Source organism: Topomyia yanbarensis, chromosome 2 (assembly GCF_030247195.1).
Source record: "Topomyia yanbarensis strain Yona2022 chromosome 2, ASM3024719v1, whole genome shotgun sequence".
NCBI lineage: Eukaryota > Metazoa > Arthropoda > Insecta > Diptera > Culicidae > Topomyia > Topomyia yanbarensis.
In genome coordinates this window covers 259,702,087-259,723,998 of record NC_080671.1, presented here as the reverse complement: position 1 = coordinate 259,723,998, position 21,912 = coordinate 259,702,087, and positions in this window count along the sequence as shown.

The following is a 21,912-nucleotide window of genomic DNA, read 5'->3' as shown; positions in this document are numbered from 1 at the left end:
TATGCTTCGTTCCAACTCCTTGTTTGTTGTGCATAGTTTCGTTGAAGCGACAGCATTTTCCCTTTAATGTGATTGATAGCACTTAGCTGGCTGGAATCGCCATAATAACGGTCATAGGATGAACGAAGCAGAGCATAATACAATTCCATTGTGTCGCAGAAGGAACGTCTTTTTGTCGATGCTTTCCATTTGAGGAAGGAAATAAGTTTTGGTTTAACGTATTTGATCCACCAATCGATCCAGGTGCGGAAATTCCTTCGGTTTCTTGTCCAATAAGCCCATTTGACGTGAATTTCATCTATAACTGCTGGATCGTTTACTAAACTTGGGTGCATACGCCATACACCCCGACCTGGTGGATTCCCGAGCGTGGGAAGCACTGTGCGGATAATGTATGCTTTATGATCCGAGAAGGCGGTTGCAGCAAAATGTGCTGTTCTTATCCACTCGCGTATGTTGGGAGTGAGAAGAATCCGGTCTATCCTGGAGGCAGAGTCAGATCTGATGAAAGAAAATTCGACATGTTGACGATGTATAAGCTCCCAGCTGTCGTCAACTCCTGAGGCAACCATGAATCTTTTAAGCATTGGACTGTGTGTATTTGAACCGGTGGCGTCTTTTTGATTCACTACAGTGTTGAAATCACCCCCGATGATCGCAGTGTTCGTTGCATTGTAGAAGTAGTATGGTAGCACGTTGTTGTAGAAATTCTCCCGAGCGTTTCTATTTTGCGTTCCCGACGGGGCATAAACGTTAATGAAAGTAATATCATTTATCCGTGCGCTGATTATTCTTGAATCTATCAATGTGAGTGAATGAGAAAAAATTTCGTGCTGCAATCGCTGTTCCTCTTCTGTGCTCGTCCACATTGTACTCAATGCTGAAACCTGGTATGCTGAGGCTTGACGTTGCCACCTCTTGCAGAAAGATAATATCTAGTTCAGCAGACCGGATGAAGGAATTCAGGGCATCAAGCTTTGTTCCGTTTGTTACTGCGTTCATGTTGATTGTAGCAATCTTGTAGCTCATCATATCAGCCATTTCCATCGTAGAGGGGGTGGTTCGTTGGCATGTTTGCGCGACGAGCTAAACGTTGTCACGATAGTGGCAGGAACACGAAGACCTTCGAAGCAATTTATGGAGGCGGCAGTAGCAGCGAGAGCTGAGAACGGTGAAATCTTGCTGAGGATGGCAGTATTATATGTTGCTTCGGCGGGACATATACTGCCCAAAATGCTTACCGAGGAAACTGAAATCGATGCTGTCATATTCGTTCTATGCAAAGTTCCATCACAGCGTGCGGACGCTTGTAGATAGTTCGATTGGTAGCTCCGACAGGACGGACAGCTGATGGGTGCCGTTGTGATGTCTACGTGAACTTGGAATGATGGAAGCAGGAAGGCAATAGGCGCAGTTTGCATATCCACCTTGTTGCTGCGGTGTTGAGACAAGCAGCTAGTCAAAATTTTCCTGGCGATGGTCGCTTGCATAAACATTTGAGCGTTGCAAGATTGAGACGGATGGTTAACGAGTGAAACTGTAGTAAAATAATACTGCCTCCTGCATTTGTTCATGTTTGGTTGACACGACGAATAGTAGCAGGGCTCAGCAGCAGCGGGGGAGCTGGGAACGGTGAAAACTGGCTGAAGGTGGCAGTATCTAAATTTGCTTCGACGGGACATATACTGTCCAAAATGCTTATCGGGGCAACCAGAATCTCTGCTTGCAGATCAAGTTTGTTGCGAGGCAAATGCAGTTAAGGTATTTTGCCTTCTGCATTTGTTTATCTCTCGCCGACACGATGAATAATAGTAGGGCTCAGCGGCATCACGAGAAGAATAGCCGGGCGGTTTCCGAAACATCAAATGATTGCCCCGACAGGACGGAAAACTGGTGGGTGCAGTTGTGGTGGCGACGTGAGCTGGGATCAATAGAAGCAGGGAATCGAAATACGCTGCTTGCACACCCAGTTTGTTGTTGCAGTGTTGAGACGCGTATATAGTCAAATTTTCCGTGACGGCAGGTGTTTGCATAATCATTTGAATGTTGCTCAAACTGGACGGGTAGTTGACGAATGCAAACGCTGTATATGTATACTGCATTCTGCATTTGTTTTTATTTCGCGGACTCGACGAATAGTAGCAGGGTACAGCGGGAGCGGGGGAAGCTGCGAACGGTGAAAACTTGCTGAGGGTGGTAGTATCAAGAATTGCTTCGGCGGGACATATACTGTCCAAAATGCTTACCGAGGAAACTGAAAACACTGCTGGCATATTTGTTTTCCGCACAGTTCTATCACAGCAGACGGACGATTGCAGAAGCATTGAATGATTGCCCCAATAGGACGGACAGCTGATGGGTGCCGTTGTGTTGTCAATGTGAACTGGCAACGGTGGAAGCAGGGAAGCAAAAGACACTGCTTGCATATCCAGTTTGTTGCTGCAGTGTTGAGACGGGTAGCTATCCAAAATTTGTCTGGCGATGGACGCTAGGGCATTGCCAAAAAATTTTTTTTTTGAATTCTCAAAGGCCCCCCCTCTCACATTGTGCCAAATGTCAAAGTAAGCTCAGATGCCAAATTTCACATCATTTGGACAATTCTAGACCCCCGCCCACTTCGCTTGAAATTTTTGAAATTGGTGCTATGGGAAAATGTGGAGGAAAATTATATTAAATGCTATAACTTTTGAAATAGCAATCAGAAAATTACAATTTATACCTCTTTTTAAAGGAAATAACCTTAGTATTGGAATGAAGATATTCCTGTTCCTAGAAAAATACGAAATTGTGGGGTATTGGGTCATATTGGCCCCAAAATCCCCTTTTTTTAATTTTTCTGCTCCGTGGTGAAAACCATATATATTTTGCAGTTTTTCTAATGTGAAAAAATCTCAGAAATCGTATGGAACCTTTTAGACCTTTGTCCGAATACGAGAAGTTGGGGTTATAGGGCCTTTTGTCATTTATGTTAAATTTTATCATTTTCTCGTCTCTTTATTATTCTTCATTCAATTTTAATAAATTGTACCTTGTTAAACGTGAAAAATTCTTAGAAATACAACAAAAATAGATTCGTTTGCGTTAAAATTCAAAAACATAAAATTTTTTGACATTAACTCTACAAACCACATTTTTTTCATTAAATGTCCTAATACCTCAACTTCACCTATTTTTCCAAGTATGAAACTTTTCTCATGTGATTCCTAAGCGCATTTTTCACTATAAATAGTAAATTAAATAAGAATTTTGTTGTTAAATGGAGTTAATGTGTGCGATTTTATGATAAAAATGTGAAATCGAGACTATATGTCAGATAATTTGATGTTTCTGAATTTTACCGGTAACGAGTTTGTTTTTATTTTGTTTCTTAGGATTTTCCACGTTGAACAGGGTACAATTTATGAAAATTAAATGAACAATAATAGAGATATATGCACGAGAAAATGATAAAATTTAATATAAATGACAAAAGACCCTATAACCCCAACTTCTCGTATTCGGCCAAAGGTCTAAAAGGTTCCATACGATTTCTGAGATTTTGTCACATTAGAAAAACTGCAAAATATGTATGGTTTGCACAATGGAGCAGAAAAATTCAAAAAAATAGGGGATTTTGGGGTCAAAATGACCCAGTACCCCACTTTCCCGTATTTTTATAAAAAAAAGAACATCTCCATTCCAGTACTAACGTTATTTCCTTTAAAAAGAGGTATAAATTGTAATTTTCTGATTGCTACTTCAAAAGTTATAGAATTTAATATATTTTTCCTCCACTTTTTCCCATAGCACCAAGTACAAAAATTTCAAGCGAAGTGGGCGGGGGTCTAGAATTGTCCAAATGATGTGAAATTTGGCATCTGAGCTTACTTTGACATTTGTCACAATATGAGAGGGGGGGGGCTTTGAGAATTCAAAAAAAAAAATTTTTTGCAATGCCCTAATGGACGCTTGCATAAACATTTGAGTGTTGCACAATCGAGACGGATGGTTGACGAGTGAAACTGCAGCAAAATAATACTGCCTCCTGCATTTGTTCATGTTTGGTTGACACGACGAATAGTAGCAGGGCTCAGCAGCAGCGGGGAGCTGGGAACGGTGAAAACTGGCTGAGGGTGGCAGTATCTAAATTTGCTTCGACGGGAGATATACTGTCCAAAATGCTTAACGGGGCAACCAGAATCTCTGCTTGCAGATCCAGTTTGTTGCGAGGCAATTGACAATGGTTCCTGCAGATTTCTACCTTTTACGTTGTGTTGGAATTTACGGTTGTTTCGAAATACATAGGTGGCGAGAGCAGGTAAAAAGTTAGCACTCCTTTTTTGGCAGAGATGAAACCAGTTATAGGTAGCAGTGGTGGAAGGCGGAGAGGAATAAACTATCACATTCGTTTTTTTTTTTGTTGTTGATATGACGAGGCTGGTTTAGGTTGGTTTTCCTGCTTATTGTTTGTTGCGCGAAGTCGATCGAGTGAGATGTGGCTCTAGCCGTGTTTCGAGCCGGGACGGTCTTTTTTCGTTGTTCTTCCTTTCATTTTCAAGAGGTGATGCCAGTCTTTTTGTGTTCGCTGTGCTGGTTTTGTTTTTATCTGCGCTCAATTCGTTGCTTTCGTCTGCGAAGCCGGCAAACGGACTCGTAATGTTTACGATTTGACAATCGTTCGTAGATTGGGAAGTACTAATAGTCTCTGCTTGTTGCTGACCACTGCTCTGAGGTAATGGCTCGTCTACTACCCGGTATCACTACCAGCCAAAGATATGTTTGACCCATGGTGAGGTGCGCCTTTTTTTAACCCTGCGGGGCTGGCATTTGGCTGACGAAAAGTTTGCTGCTGAAACGACCGGCTGTCACCGGCTTTTCACAATTTCGGCCAGTGTTAAACGACCGCTGACGCTCGGCTTCATAGACTTTGCATACTCAGAGCACTTTTGAGCATAGTGAACTCGTCGATAGCAATGTTTGCATGTGGCGACTTGACCTTTGTAGGTTATGAGAGCCATAGTCGTGTCCACCGTCACATATGACGGTATCGGTTTAACAAGTTTCGCATTATCCTAACTCCATTTGGGACACCAGGAAAGAAATCTTTCCAGACTTCATCACGGATTGACATGATTTCACCGTACTCACGCATCCGGTATGCTAGCTGCCTGTTCGTTGTGCTCGGGCGGAGGTCATGAACTCTAACCTCAATAGATCCATCTTCCATTGACAGTGGAATGCTGTAGGATTTCCCGTCGTGTTCTAGCTGGTGCTTCATGTTGTGTTCTTGTACTATGTCCTGTGCTGTTTGAGCGGAATCGGTGCCCACGAAGACACGTCCGTTGCTGACTTGCAAGTGCTGTAGTTTAGTTGCTTCGATAGCGAGATTTTTTGTGATGAATTCTGCGATCGCGGGAAGGTTCAGTTTAGTCGGTACAACTTTAAAGTTGATGACAAATGTTTTTTCAACCGATGATGCCATATTGGCAGTTGCTGGTTCCGAATATCGGAATTAAACTTCTTTTACTATGCCGGACTAAGTCCGCGAATTTCTTGAAAAACCAACATCGTTGTTGTCAAAACGCGTGTGCTCACGACAACAGTTTGCTGTCAACTGACGTGAAGAATTATTTGCCTTCTGCTTAGTAGGAGTTGGGCGTTGCACCCAAGTCTACCGCATGGTCTATGGTAGAACATAACTCATCATCATGTTTTACCGCCGACGCCGGCGTTAATGCGCCCACCTTTGCTAATGAGTCGGCTTTTTCATTGCCCGGGATAGAGCAATGAGAGGGGATCCAAACCAAGGTAATCAGATAAAAATTTTCAGATAACGTACACAAGGACGCCCGTATTTTCCCCAGGAAATATGGGAATTGCTTTTTGGGCTTCATCGCACGAAGAGCCTCGATAGCGCTGAGGCTGTCCAAAATGATGAAGTAGTGATCTGTGGGCAAAGTGTCGATGATCCCAAGGGTGTACTGAATTGTAGCTAACTCTGCGACAGTGTCGCTACCTTGATGTATTTCAGTAAGGTGTGCATCTTGGCTACTTTGCTGTCATTTCGTATGATGTGCGTCTTGAATCAAAATCAATAATAATTTTCAATAACTATTATTTGAGAATTTCGCAAAATTGAGAGAAAATTTAGTTACGTTTTTCATTTTTCTGTTGAAATCAACTAATTACGAAAACAAGATTTTTTTTTTGTTATTTTCTTCATCGAATAGTTTTCAGTGAATCGACGCCAAATTTTTCACAGTTATTTGGGACCTCAAAAGGAACCAAAAAAGTGCTGTGCTAAAAAACAATAATTTTGCCCCACCCTAACGAACAGTCAAAAAGTATATGAATGATAGGAATAAAATTATCGCCATTTTTCGCTCTATAGCAATATGATAAGGAAATATTTTTTGTTCTCTGCAAACTTATGACTACACGATACTATACTGATTTTAAACTTCATCAAAACTTTTTTCTTTTTAAAATATTTAGCACAGTGTATTGCTTAAAACAGGATTATTCGGAAATTGAGTCTACAGATAACGACGATTTCGTTGGGTACGAACCAGTTTGCTAACTCATGCGTAATGCAGTCAGAGCAGAAAGTTACATTTAACATCTCTTCTCTGCCAAATCATGCAAATGTTGGGTGATTTGCTACATTCAGTATATACAAATTTGTGCTGCTTAAACTGTCTATCAATTCGGAGCCTCTCAAATTGATATCTGAGCTGCTGCGAATTATGTGGTGGGTATTCGCATCACTGCCGATTTTGAGTGGAAACCCATGATGACAGTATGATACAACCGTTTTGAAAGCATCAGAAGGTTACGGTTCATTATGCGGCGAATATGCTGAACAATAGACGTATTTCCTGTTTATGTTATCAACAGTCACATTGACTGTGACAGACAAATATTACGAGTTTGAGGTCGGATTAAAGATATACGTCGATAGCACTATTTACAAATTCACATGCACGAGGCATTCAACGTGGCTTTGTCATGCCATTTTGTTGTAAGCTACGAAGACGGGGTTAAGTAGCTTTCCAACATAGAAGTTTCCTTCATGGAAATACGGTTTTTGAAACTATGAAGCTTTTGCCTCCTGCAAAAGGTGGAGTAGATTGATAGTTGCTGTACGTCTATGCTGACGGGCTACTCGAACCATGGTCGATCATAGGATTGCACATTTCACCACCAGCACTTATTGTACAGCTACTAGAAGATACCAAACACGTTGGTTTATAATCGCCTATAGCGAACCCCGAAGTGGGCATTAATGACATGACCATAATTTGAATCTCATGATTTGCGAAGAAACAAACGTTCACTGTGAAAGAGATTCGCTTAACACAGCAAGGACAATACCCACGACACTCCGTGCGCGACTGGCATATTTTAGACATGCCAGCCATTCAGTCTTCGGCATGGAGAGTCACTTCGACTCGAGGACTCCTGTTTCTAGTCGCTTCTTACGACATGAGATCTGGAACCCAGTGGATCAATTCATGGCTGAGATACTTCAACCCGCCGGATGCCACAGGTCTCTAGGCTGATTTAGTCAGAAGAAAGATAATAAACTGCTATCAACCTGCTGGTGGACCACAGCCACACTGGCTTCCTAAATATTACTAACCCTTTCGGTGAATTAAATTTTTTTTCCTTCAAAGAAAGTTTATCCGTGCAATGAACAAGAGTGGCAATCACGGCTTTATGATTTTCATTGTTGTTACATTGACGAAACAAAATTTGGGATGTAGCAAGCGGTGGTGCGCATAACATTCAGCACTAGCACTCTTATTCCCGATCCGCCAACCCGGAGCACGCACCCTTAGGCTACCTTAGTCTGTTGTAATCTTTGGGAGACTTGGCTTAGGACCATCTATAATTGAAGTTACAATACCAGGGATCAAAGCCTAAATTACCTGTTCTAGCAAATCCGGAATATAACCAGCAGGTTTTTTGCCGTTCTCCATAGAAAGGTATAGCAATTGCTCTAAAAGTCGACTTTTTAATCAACGGCCGAGTTTCATGTACCATTCGATACATTTCGTCGAGTACGGCAAGTGTCTGTATGTGTATGCATGTGTATTTTAATAGTAAGGTCTGTATGGGACTCACGACTCAAATGTGTACCTACTCACAAAAAACATACCACAATCTTTTTTCGCCCTTCTTCCCCACGGAAGTACATCAAGGAATTATACTATGTTCGCACTACGAGTTAAAACGTGTTTTAACGCTATATTGATAACATTTTCTTAATTGCTGATAATTAAGGGGTTACACCACTAGAGTATAACTTGCGTATCGCTAATACTCAGCAAATATGAGACTCGCTCTCTCAACGCCTCAGGGTCGTCATACGTTCGTGGCCAATCGCGGTCAAGAAAACACCTGATCTTTAACCTCAAGCAAACACAACTTTTATTTCCATTTTCATCGACACTTTTATTCCTTTGCTCCCACTTTCTTACTGTCTGTCTCCTACCTTAGCACTTCTCTCTTCTCCGATTTTCTTCCTTTTCCACTCCAGTTGTTATCGCTGCCACCCCACCACCGTACTCCACTGCTTTACTCCATTGATTCTGCGGTTCCACACGGTGTCCAACGGCTACGGCACGTCGCTCGCTACCGGTCGTCTGCGCGGACTCGAGTGTTTGATGATCTCGAGCTTCGACGAGGGGTTCTGTTCGTCGGCTATACCAGGTTTCTAAGTAAGTATTCGACGTCGGACACGATAGGGCTTTCTGGGTTCACAGGGGTTTCACAATAAACACCACAGCTACACAGCAAAAACTACGGGGTCCTGCGAGCACAATGGGGGATGTCATTGGGGGACGGTCGATGCTTCACATTGGTTAATTTAGAGGACGGTCAATTACCTGGAAATCTGGATTCTCAGGTTAACTATCAACTTCCTTAATTCTGCTTTTCTACGCACTTCACTCTTTCAATTTTTTTTCTACACCGCTTCACTTCTCTCTACTTTTACTCTTCTGGCTTGATTTGATTTGACTCTCCTCTTCGATAGTTACCGGGCAATTGAACTCCGGTTTTGTCGGTTATTGACCTTATCCCCTCGACCGTTGACCCTTTGGTTCGCCAATGAATTCCGCCCAAATCCTCTATAATCGCCACCCCAATGACTGCCTGTTTGTTGAATCCGGCACCTGGTGGTGGTTGACGGAAATTGTGGGGAGTTTTCCTGGGTGCGTTCTGGCCTTCTGACGGTGTTCAACTTTTAGACACTTCACAGATCCTTTCTTGATATACACAGATTTAATAAACGTAAACTAAACGCGACAAACTCACAAATCTTGGACAGAAACAAATTCACTGGTTAAACTCTCCCTCTGCTCAGAAAAAAATTATTAGTGAATCTAATATTTTTTTAATACCAAACAAATACACAAGAAAAATTCAAAGCACGCCGCGTACCTCTGAACCTGAATTTTCACAAATAAAATTAACCACATATCACACTTCATTACCTTTTTTAAATTTTTGAATCCTGTTAAATTATCAGAAATCCAGAAATAAGCGAGGCAAGGGGTAGCATTTCAAACAGTGCTAATATGAGTCGGGGTCATAAGGCTTCACCGTCGCACAGAGGAGTAATTGGGGTCGAATCCTGGCCAAAATTATTTGCTGCTGCAATTGTTGTTATTATGCCTTAATATGAACTAAAAATAGACAATTACTAGTTTTTGGAACAATTTGGCATCTACCCACCTACCAGTGCAGAGGCCAATTTTCTATATCCTTTCAAATACTAGTAATTTCTAGGTGATCTTTGTGAAAAAAAATAAATGTATTCCAGCTGCATAAACATTTGATCAGTGGGAAAGGGAGAAGAAAAGGGACGCCTGTGCATATTTTCATAGAGATACATGTTGGCAAACATAATATTTGGCCCTACAGCATTTCGGTGTACCTCAAATTAGTCAAAATTTCAATATTTTCAAATCGCTTGGGATTGGTGGATCGGACAAGATCGGAAGAGTTCGAATATTTTTTGTATAGCTGAAATCTTGTATTGTAATACTGCTTCAGCAACTTTGCTGGATCTAGCCGTATAATGTAACTTTTTTATAATTCAAATTTGGAATAAAATGTTAAAATAAGGTATTTTTAAAGTTGGTGCAATACACAGCAAGTTTACTTTTTTTAGTTAGTTTTAAGCTGAAGTTAAACAAACGGTTGTGTTGAACTACGTTTGTAATAATATTATCTTATTTAATACAGTCATCATCACTAGAAAGCGATTTTGCTGAATATATGTATAACGAAAACGATTAAAATATCCCTTAAAATATCACCATTGGAGTGAAATTGTGGCAATGCAATGTATGTATTGTCAAGAAAGAAGACTTAATGTGAGTGAAACAATTATAGTATCATCGCATAATGTATTTATCTAACATGTTTACGTCCGTTTAGTTCCCTACGTATAAGATGTGTCAGAGGTGGATGTTAAGCGCCATTTTGAAATCCAAGATGGCGACTCCCGGTTAATCAAAATTTTTAGCAGCACAATCAGTATAGGAATTTTTAAAAATGACTGATGAGTGAGTGTCGATGGTTGATGTTTAGCGTCATGGGACCATTCATAAATTACGTAACGCATTTAGGGGGGGTGGGGGTACGACAAGTTGTGACAAGTTGTGACATAGGGGGGAGGGGGTGTTAACTAGATCGTTACGTAACATGTTTTCATCGAAGAAAAAAAAATTTTTCTTGGAATTTGTTACGTAACAGGGGAGGGGGGGATGGAGAAATTTGTGACAATTTGTTACATAGGGGGAGGGGGGAGTCAATTTTGGGCAATTTTTGCGTTACGTAATTTATGAATGGTCCCCATTTCAAAATTAAAAATGGCGACTTTCGGTTTAACGAAGGAATGGTTCGGATGAGTTGGTTCCAAAGACGGAATTTTAAACCCCATTCTAAAATCCAATTTGGCAACTTTACACGCAGAAAAATTAAGCATATTTAAACCAAAAATATGTGTTATTGAATCCTATCATTTATTGTTTATTACTTCAAATAATAAACTTATTGGTCTGAAAATATTTTTTTATCGCAACAACAATAAAATTTTGTTTTCAATAAAATCATTTTTTATTTCAGTAATTTTGTTTTAATTTCAATAAAATATTTATTAAAAAATGGAATAATATTTTTTTGAAACAATAAATAAATTTTATTAAATTAAAATAAATAAATTTATTGTCTCCCGACCAATTATTTTATTATTGAATTTAATCCATATTTTTATTGAACCTACAAATTCGTAAAGATGGTTGCCATTTTGTAGGTGCAATTTTGAATTTTCGAATTCTGGCATCAGAATCGTAATCAGTGACCCCAAAAACTCTCGTTAATCGAGTTTTATGCGCATTTTTTCGAAAAAACTGACCTACGAAAAATTCTGCTAAAAATATATTGTATTTAGTTCAATGTTTGAGATACTTTCAAAAAAATGTTTGAGTCTCTAGGACTTGTAGTTCAGACACAGTCGATTTTATTGTAATAAACGAGATTTTCGAGTTTTAATTGTTTATAACTAATAAGTAATTAACAAATTCACATATTTTTTTGTGCTAGTTAGACTCCTTACATCCTTACGAACAATGTTTGGTGGTGGGGGGGGGGGGGGAGATGGGGCTTGCAAAGGTTTTAGCATGAAAAAACACTTTTTTGAGATTTTTTGAAAGTTAGCGTGAAGCGAATTGATTGAATCTTTTATACATCACAGTGAATTATTTCAATAACATGTTATATTTTTTCTATGCAAAAATATCCACAAACGACTCGGTGATGCAGCTTTTTGTAGAACGCCTCTGGAAAAACATAATTTGCGGTGTTACCTACCATTCAAAAACTACTCAACCGATTTCTTTCAAACTTTGCATAAACATTCTATTAAAAAAAATACCTAACTCATACGTAGAGTTTTTACGATAAATTTTCAATTAGGGATTTTTACTCATTTTTTTTTCGTTTCGCGAAAAATTCTGCCTTTTTATTAGTAAACACCCCTTTAATCGAAAAATTATCTCAAAAACTCAACGTAGGAGTTAGATATTTTTTACATAGAATGTGTACGCAAAATTTGAAATAAATCGGTTGAATAGTTTTTGAATGGCAGGTAACACCGCAAATCATGTTTTTTCCAGAGACAAAAGGCTTCGTCACCGAGTTGCTTGTCGATAGTTTTGCCTAGAAAAATTATAGCATGTTATTGAAAAAATACACTATAATGTACAAAAGTTTTGATCAATTCGCTACACACAAAGTTCTAAAAAAATTCGCAAAAAAGTGTTTCGAAAATACCCATATTGATTGTATTCTAAAGGACTTCAACTGAATCAAATTAATGTCGAAATATAAGTCTAAAAAGCAGGAATTTTATTTTTTTAAATCAGTAGAAAAAACGTTAAATTTAACCAAAGCCGTCGCAAATTTAAAAAATTGACATTCTAAATTTAACTACGAAAAACTTTGCTTAGTTGTCCTAAATAATAACTAATTCAATTCAGTAAATCAACTAAGGTTTTCGCATCTGAGCTGAATTTTGGTTCTCTGTGTGGGAATAGAGACACATTTGTCGCTCAAATCTCGAGCTTCGTTTCTTTGATGAAGCGTAGTACTGCCTTCTCTCTGTTGTCGTCGTTCGCTAAAATTTCCGTAACTGATCCGTTGATACTGCACTGTTGTCGAATCTGAACATATCCTCGGCAGTCCACTAGAATATGCTTCACTGTTATTGGAATTCCGCAGTAGCAACAATTCGGCAGGGATTGTGCTAGCATTATGTATGAGTGTCTAAAACGAGTATGCCCGATTCTGAGTCTGGTTAGGGTGCGCTGTTCCGATGCACATTTTCTATCTGCATTTTTTCCTACGTTCGGTTTTATCTGTAGCAAAAACGATGAAGTGCGGTTCCATTCACATTGCCAAGCGTCCCATATTTTCGTCTTGATAAAGCGTACAACGTCTTGAGAAGGAATTGAAATGTTCATTGGGTTTCCAGTTCTTCCTTCGTTCGCAAGTCTATCCGCTTCTACATTACCGGAAACACCTCATGTCCTCGAATCCAGCTGAGCGTGATTTTTCGTCCTTCGAGTGCACGTCCCAGTTGTTGGATCCACTGGTGCCTCGAGCGGCCTCCGCGGAGGGCGTCAAGACAGGTAGCGGAGTCGGTTAGTATGTTTGTCTCGTAATGTTCGTCTGTCATTGAAGCAGCAGAAGCCAGTGCATATGCTTCGGCTGAGAATATGTTGCAGGGTCCCGGTAGAGTACAGCAGATTTTTTCCCTGTTTGTCACTAAACCTGCACCTACTTTCTCGTCCTCCCAGGAGCCGTCGGTGTTGATTTGTTCGTGCGTAGCGTAGTGGTTGTTTATGAAGTCCTGGAACTTTGGTACGGCTATCTGACAGGATGTACCGGCTTGGACGTTTCTTCGTATTTCGTCATCGATTTTTGTTGTTTGGCAATACCACTCCCTATCAGTAAGTCTACGAAGAATGCATGTTTTTGGCATGGAATATCCAGTGGTTCGGTGGAGAAGTTCTACTGATCTTTTGGCTACTGGATATTCCGCCACGTCGGCATTTTTTTCGGTGAGACGTGTTACTAGCTGCACTAGCCACTGAACTAGTAATAGTCTGAACGGCAGGCAACCTGCTTCAGCCATAATTGAGGATATTGGAATCGTTCGGAAGGCACCTGAGGCCTGGCGTATCACTTCGTTGTATACTGGAGCAAGCATTCTTTCCATTGCGTCGTGATTTCTGCTGGTGACACCTAATCCGAAAAATGTTATTTTGGATTGATTTATGAAATATCATTGGTACACCCGCAGTGTTGGTAATAAAAATGATTTTTGGCATTTAATTCGATATATCGAACTTTGAACAGCTATAACTTGGTTTAGAAACATTCTAACACCATACATCCATACTAATTTCCATATAAATTTCAAACGCTATGTGCAACGCCGGGTCAAAACCAACACGGAAAACCGATTCATCACAATTTCAACTAAAAAATTAGTTGAGTTTTTGGTTTCGTCTAGTTAATATTTGGGCGAACTAAATTTTTGTTGAAAACAATAATCCAACGTTGTTGGTTTGATGCTGTCAGTTTCAGTCTGGACACGAACGTTTCAGCCTAGCACACAACTTAGAAAGCCTACCTGAGCTAAAGCTTGTCTCAGCTTGTAACGCTTGTTTAAGTTCAGACACAACCCAAGTAGCACGCTTTGTTACTGTATAGTATTTGTAACTCTCTTGGTAACAACTATGTTATGGAAAAAGCGCACTTTGTTTGTATGTTGTGCAACATGTTCCTAATTGCAGCAAAATAATGAAAACAATAGCTGTGCCATTTGTCGAGCACTGGGTAGTTGAACAGTTCTGTTTTAGGGTGGAATGGCAAAGAAAGAGGCATTTGCAACTTGTTAGACTGTTTGTGTAAGTTTGCAAAGTTTCTGATTAGTTTCACAACTGTTATTGATGTTTGCATACTTAACACTGTTGGTCAGCTCTATAGTAACATAGTTGCACAATCTGTTTAAAAACCCGTGAAAATTCTTTTCAAATATATCCAACAATAAAAGATATTGTGTAGCAGTTGTGCAACATTTAAAACTTTCAACAAGTTGCAATTGCTACTTGGGAATTGAATATGCCGTTACACTACCTTTTCATCTTTAAACTGGAGTCGACTGTTTCCAATTTTTGGGTTAGGTGTATGGCTTTGCAGTCTAATTTTTAAGCAAAAACAAACTATTTTGTCTTCATCCGACGTTTCGGTTCGTTTGGGACCTTTTTCAAGGATTCGATAATTGTTGTTTTGTTGTCAGATGTATTGTTGTACAACAATGGATTGTCATATGGTTTTTCAGGATCATCTGTTCCGATCGTGTAAAGTTTTATCGGGATCGAAATGCTCGTCTTTTTCCTCTAAATTCGGTTCAGTCAATCTTTCAACTAACTGCTAACTTTTTTGTTAGCAGTTAGTTGAAAGATTGACTGATAACGAACAGTCAAAAAAATATGAATGATAGGAATAAAATGATCGCCATTTTTCGCTCTATAGCAATATGATAAGGAAATATTTTTTGTTCTCTGCAAACTTATGACTACACGATACTATACTGATTTTAAACTTCATCAAAACTTTTTTCTTTTTAAAATATTTAGCACAGTGTATTGCTTAAAACAGGATTATTCGGAAATTGAGTCTACAGATAACGACGATTTGAGCTCGTTGGGTACGAACCAGTTTGCTAACTCATGCGTAATGCAGTCAGAGCAGAGAGTTACATCTAACATCTCTTCTCTGCCAAATCATGCAAATGTTGGGTGATTTGCTACATTCAGTATATACAAATTTGTGCTGCTTAAACTGTCTATCAATTCGGAGCCTCTCAAATTGATATCTGAGCTGCTGCGAATTATGTGGTGGGTATTTGCATCACTGCCGATTTTGAGTGGAAACCCGTTTCTGCCACAGTATGATACCACCGTTTTGAAAGCATCAGAAGGTTACGGTTCATTATGCGGCGAATATGCTGAACAATAGACGTATTTCCTGTTTTTGTTATCAACAGTCACATTCACTGTGACAGACAAATATTACGAGTTTGAGGTCGGATAAAAATATACGTCGATAGCACTATTTACAAGTTCACATGCACGAGGCATTCAACGTGGCTTTGTCATGCCATTTTTTGTAAGCTACGAAGACGGGGTTAAGTAGCTTCCAACAAAGAAGTTTCCTTCATGGAAATACGGTTTTTGAAACTATGAAGCTTTTGCTTCCTGCAAAAGGTGGAGTAGATTGATAGTTGCTGTACGTCTATGCTGACGGGCTACTCGAACCATGGATTGCACATTTCACCACCGGCACTTATTGTACAGCTACTAGAAGATACCAAACACGTAGGTTTCTAATCGCCTATAGCGAACCCCGAAGTGGGCATTAATGACATGACCATAATTTGAATCTCACGATTTGCGAAGAAACAAACGTTCACTGTGTAAAAATTCGCTTAACAGAGCAAGGACAATACCCACGACACTCCGTGCGCGACTGGCATATTTTAGACATGCCAGCCATTCAGTCTTCGGCATGGAGAAACACTTCGACTCGAGGACTCCTGTTTCTAGTCGCTTCTTACGACGTGAGATCTGGAACCCAGTGGATCAATTCATGGCTGAGATACTTCAACCCGCCGGATGCCACAGGTCTCTAGGCTGGTTTAGTCAGAAGAAAGATAATAAACTGCTATCAACCTGCTGGTGGACCACAGCCACACTGGCTTCCTAAATATTACTAGCCCTTTCGGTGAATTAATTTTTTTTCCTTCAAAGAAAGTTTATCCGTGCAATGAACAAGAGTGGCAATCACGGCTTTATGATTTTCATTGTTGTTACATTGATGAAAAACATTTCGGAATGTAGCATGCGGTGGTGCGCATAACATTCAGCACTAGCACTCTTATTCCCGATCCGCCAGCCCGGAGCACGCACCCTTAGGCTACCTTAGTCTATTGTAATCTTTGGGAGACTTGGCTTAGGACCATCTATAATTGAAGTTACAATACCAGGGTTAAAAGCCTAAATTACCTGTTCTAGTAATTCCGGAATATAACCCGCAGGTTTTGACGTAGGACTACGTCTTTGTTTTCGATATAGGGGTGCACGTTGCAAATTCTACAAAAATGGTATGTAACGAAAAGTGGTCCAATTTTAAATGTATATAATTCAGCCATCTCACGATAAATTTTCAATTTTTTTGCGCATATCGCCCCGAAATACTTCTAAGAATACATTCCAATAGATAAACGCAAAGATTTTTGATATCATGGCATTAAAAATTTAAATAATAAACAACCTAGTCAAAATATCGCGCATTTACACACAGAAGATAGCGCTTCCCTAGTCCAGCACGACAGATTTGTGTACCTAGCGCGCTACGCTTCTATGAATGACGTCATCATCGACTATTTAAACGGACGAATTTCGCCGCACCAGCTCAGTTGCTGGTTGAACAGCAGACGAAGCAGATCACAGCGCTGTGTATTTTCACAGCCAGTGTAGCTGAGTTATAAGTCCGTTCCACTGCCTGTGGTGGTACGCTACCCAGTGAATGTGAACACTATGCTATCTTTTGTGTTGTGCTCGTTTCCAGCACACTTTTATGTATAATTATTCGTACACAAAATAGTTTGTACATGCGAGCTTCATTTGCAAACACGGTTAACATAGTGTCGTGGTATTAGTTGTCTCTTTCGCTCTACCCATCATCATCAGCGTTGATTCATTTTGCTTTGTGCGCTTGGGTTTAATATTTGAGAAGAATGTGTAGGTGGGTACATCTTATTTGTTACTAAATTGCACAAAGAAAGTTTATTATTTACGTTCAATCAATTCATTTCCCCTTCACGTGATTCATTTCCACTCAGCCTGTAGTATTTTGATTCTACTAGTAGGTACACACTACAAAGCCTATTTATGAATGAATACACTGCCACTTGAAAACCGTTGCAAAAACGCATCTTTTTTTTAAGTTGTAGAGCCTTGATTCCACTGCGACCATTTAAAGAATATTGTGGTATGATTCAATTTGATGTTATGCACCTCAGCTTTCCCTTCATAATTGAGATACGAAGGGCCTTGTCTGATTTTGCATATTATCCCAGTTAGAATCAACTCGTTTTATGAATCTGATTACCTTACTAGGATTTGATTGCCAAATCTCAGAGGGCTGTAGGAGCCCTTTTCCATGAATTGAATATCTATAACTAACAAGAGCGCTGCAATCACAAAGTAGATGCTCCGCTGTCTCATTCTTAAATTGACAGAAACGACAAATCGGACTTTGAATTTTTCCCATTTTATGTAGATGATATCTACTAGGGCAGTGACCGGTAAACAAACCCGTTATTATTCTAAGGTTCCTCTTACTTAGATTAAGTAAAGTTCGAGCGGCTTGTCCATATATAAAATTGTTTTCGATTCTTGTATATTTATAGTTACGATATATGATTAAGACCACTGCATTCGCTATATTTGTATGCGTACTTTAGGAAAGTTACAATAATGGCAAAATATAACTAGAATGCTTGGTCTATAAATGAAATGTGATTATATTGTCAAAAATTTGATTTTTCTTCACTGGTCCGGGTTTTTTACCAAAGTTTTTACAAGCTAATCTTATGCTAAAAAGATTTAGTTCCAGATATTAGTTTGGTCACAGTTTTCTGTCTTCTTTCTTCAGATCTTCTTAAATAAGTTTAATCGGATTCGATCACCTACTACAAATGAAATGACCTGATAACCAAGAAGGTTTGGTTCAATATGTAATATTCGATGTTGATTGGTTGTGATTAAACCATACGTAAGAAATATATTTGATTTATTATTACTATAAATGTACTAAGAAAATAAATATTTTACATTAAGTAGTATAGTCCTACGTCTACAGCTCGTGCAACCCCATAGGGCTGCCCTTGTAGTTTTTTGTGCCTTCTCCATAGAAAGGTATAGCAATTGCTCTAAAAACCGACTTTTTAATCAACGGCCGAGTTTCATGTACCATTCGATACATTTCGTCGAGTACGGCAAGTGTCTGTATGTGTATGCATGTGTATTTTAATAGTAAGGTATGTATGGGACTCACGACTCAAATGTGTACCTAACCACAAAAAACACTCCACAATCTTTTTTCGCCCTTCTTCCCCACGGAAGTACATCAAGGAATTACACTATGTTCACACTACGAGTTAAAACGTGTTTTAACGCTATATTGATAACATTTTCCTAATTGCTGATAATTAAGGGGTGACATCACTAGAGTAGGGGAGACTGAGGAGACTTGATCCCCGGGGAGACTTGATCCCATCATTGTAACTCAAAGGCGGATTAGAATACATTAATCGAATATACTATAAAGTTGCGTAGTTTTATCTAAACATAAATTTCATTAACACAGAAAAAAGAAATTGGACTTTTGTGTAACCGAATTTTTACCGATTTAAAAAAAAATCTCAGAAGAACTGAAGAAGATTTATTTTCTAAATTTTCAAACTTTTATAAAATTGATAAAATCACCCACTACATACTCTAATTTTGCATACAGAATTACAGGAGAATGTCAATTATATGAATACGTTATGATTAAGCTGATTCTTTTGTTCAACTATATTTTTACTAAAGTTTGCTGAAATAGATGCTATGGGTTCACTTGATCCCTTCAAATTCGTGGAGATTTGATCCCCTTCGCCATACTTCATACACACCACTAAAAATAACCAAATTCACACCAGAACAATTGAAGTCATTGTTGTCATAAAAACGTGTTTAATCCACGTAATAGTGTGATGAGACATTTCTTATAACACTTATCACTCTCTTCGGATATTAAAACGATTGAGAATATTTACGACGTGATGTTTCGCGATGTTTTTGATAACATAACACATACTACATGGGACAGTGGTAGGCCTCATAATATCCGAAGATGTTGATTTGTGCGTATCTCACATATCAACATCTTCCGATGTTATATCGATCAAATTAGCATTGGACAACATCTTTGCGAGAAATGTTGAAAGTCAAATCAAAATAAAAGATAAACGAAAAACGCTTTTAATCCACCTAACAGTGTGATGAGACATTTCTTATAACTCTTATCACTCTCTTCGGATATTATATCGTTTGAGAACATTTAGAGCTTGATGCTTCGTGATGTTTTTGATAACACATACTACATGGGATAGTGGCAGGACTCAGAGAATCGCTCAAATCAGCATAGGACAACATCAGTAATAGAAATCTCAAACCAAAGCAATGGGAAAGCGAAAAAATGGCCCATAAAATAGACATACAAACAAATTATTGCTAATGCTCTGTTAATAAAATATCTAAATTCCTCAATCCATGCATTGTGGTGGGAAAACTGAATTTTCCTAAAGGGGCTATATATTGTACTGAGCCAAAAAAATCGATTTTTTTTATTGTTTTGAAGTTTATACTTTACTCAAATTTCCAACGCGACTGAGAACTAAGAAATCTACGCTTTTTCTTGAAAAGGGCGATACTAGCAGTGATACCATTCAAAGAAAATCAACAGTGAATATTTCCAGACTTGGTTTTATTTCCTATTTAGGAGCTATTGTGTTTTTTTTACATTCTTGATTGCATGATTCAGTGATCGAAACCCAAAACTTTATAAAGTATTTGAAATTATTAAATTAAAATTTGTTTTTGCTATTCAAATTGACAAAATGATAGTATCGCCCCTTTGGCGATTGTTTACCTTTTCAGTCCCACCTATCAGCATTGAAGTATCGCCCTTACGTTTTTTTACAATAACTAATGTTTTACACCACCGATTTCGTCCGGGTTTTTTCAATAGCGATCATTGTTACTATTTACAACTGATACCAGCTTAATATTCCTAAAAAATACGAAAAAAAACAGTTTCGCCTCAAAACTGCTAGCAAAAAAAGTATCGCCCTGTTTGTTTGCATGGAGCGTGGAGGGCGAAACTTTAAATAAACAAACAAAATACAGTTTCGCCCGTTGTATTTTTTGCTGTAGTTTAAGAAAGCAATATCGTAGAATCCAAATTTTTAGGTTAATTTGTTGCGTTTCAAAGCCATGTATGAAAAAAGCCTTATATTTACATTTGTAAGTATCGCCCTTTTCACAAAAAAGCGTTGAAATGAAATCGCAGCTTCTGATATCACGCTATCTCTGAAGTGCATGCGTGCATAGTTCCAAATTTTACTTCGACATCGATTTTTTCTAAAGGTGACTTCCTTGATTTGGTCACTATTTATTAAAAAATCGCGGTTAAATAAAAAATAAAACTATTAAAAAAATTCAAATAGTTTATAATTTTCACAAACTTATTAGGTAAAATTGCTTTCGTAATATTGTGTAGGAAAAAAGCTGAAAATTTCAGTTTTTTCTCTATCTGCAACATATAAACCCTTAAGTATACCAATTAATTGGTATACGAATTGGAATAGGTTCGCCAAATTTTGGAAGAAGTCTATAGTCCCTTGAAAACTACCTAAAAATTGTTGTAGTTCGAAGCAATAAAAAATCCCCAAAAATGAAATGTACCTATTAATGTGAAACACAGTGAATAATACATACAATAAAGACCCATTTTCATCAGTCTCGTGGTGCATTTTAGGCTGACAAAATGGGGACATTGACTAAATCGGGCAATTTTTTTTCTTTATAATAAACTGAAACTGTTAAAATATTCTTCCCGTCCCTTGATGTGGTCTGATAACTATTTCTGATTATGATGAACTTTTTATTTTTGCATATTTCCATTTTCATGATAAGGAAACATGCTCAAGAAAGGATTTACTCGAATTCAGTCTTGTTCGTCTGCTAGAGCCCATCAAACATGTGTTCATATTTGCCTGATAAAATCGGGGTTTCAATTTATTATAATAGATATTCAGCATTCGAAGAACTTTCTTGTGAACGAGCGTAGAACGACTTTGTTTATACTTACTTGAAGTCAGCGGCGTAGCCAGAAATTCGGTTTGGTGAGGGTTTGGTGAAAATCGATCTTACTGTCCAAACGGCATAATTCCGAAACCGTAATTTTTGAAGTTTTAAAATGAAGCAGAATTATTTTTCAGAAAACAGAAACTCGTGTCCTTAGCGAATTTGTTGAGTCTTTATTGTAGTCATGAATGTTAACCTGAGAAAATTCACCATAAATACTTCTTGGACGATATACCGTCAGAATTTTTTTAACAAATGAAGCGCTGTTTAACGTTTGTAAAACTCATCTAAAATACTAAACCTCCGAGATTGGCGGTTTCAGAATGATGCTATCCTTAAATTACCGTTTTTGAGCATTTGACCTATACATATAATT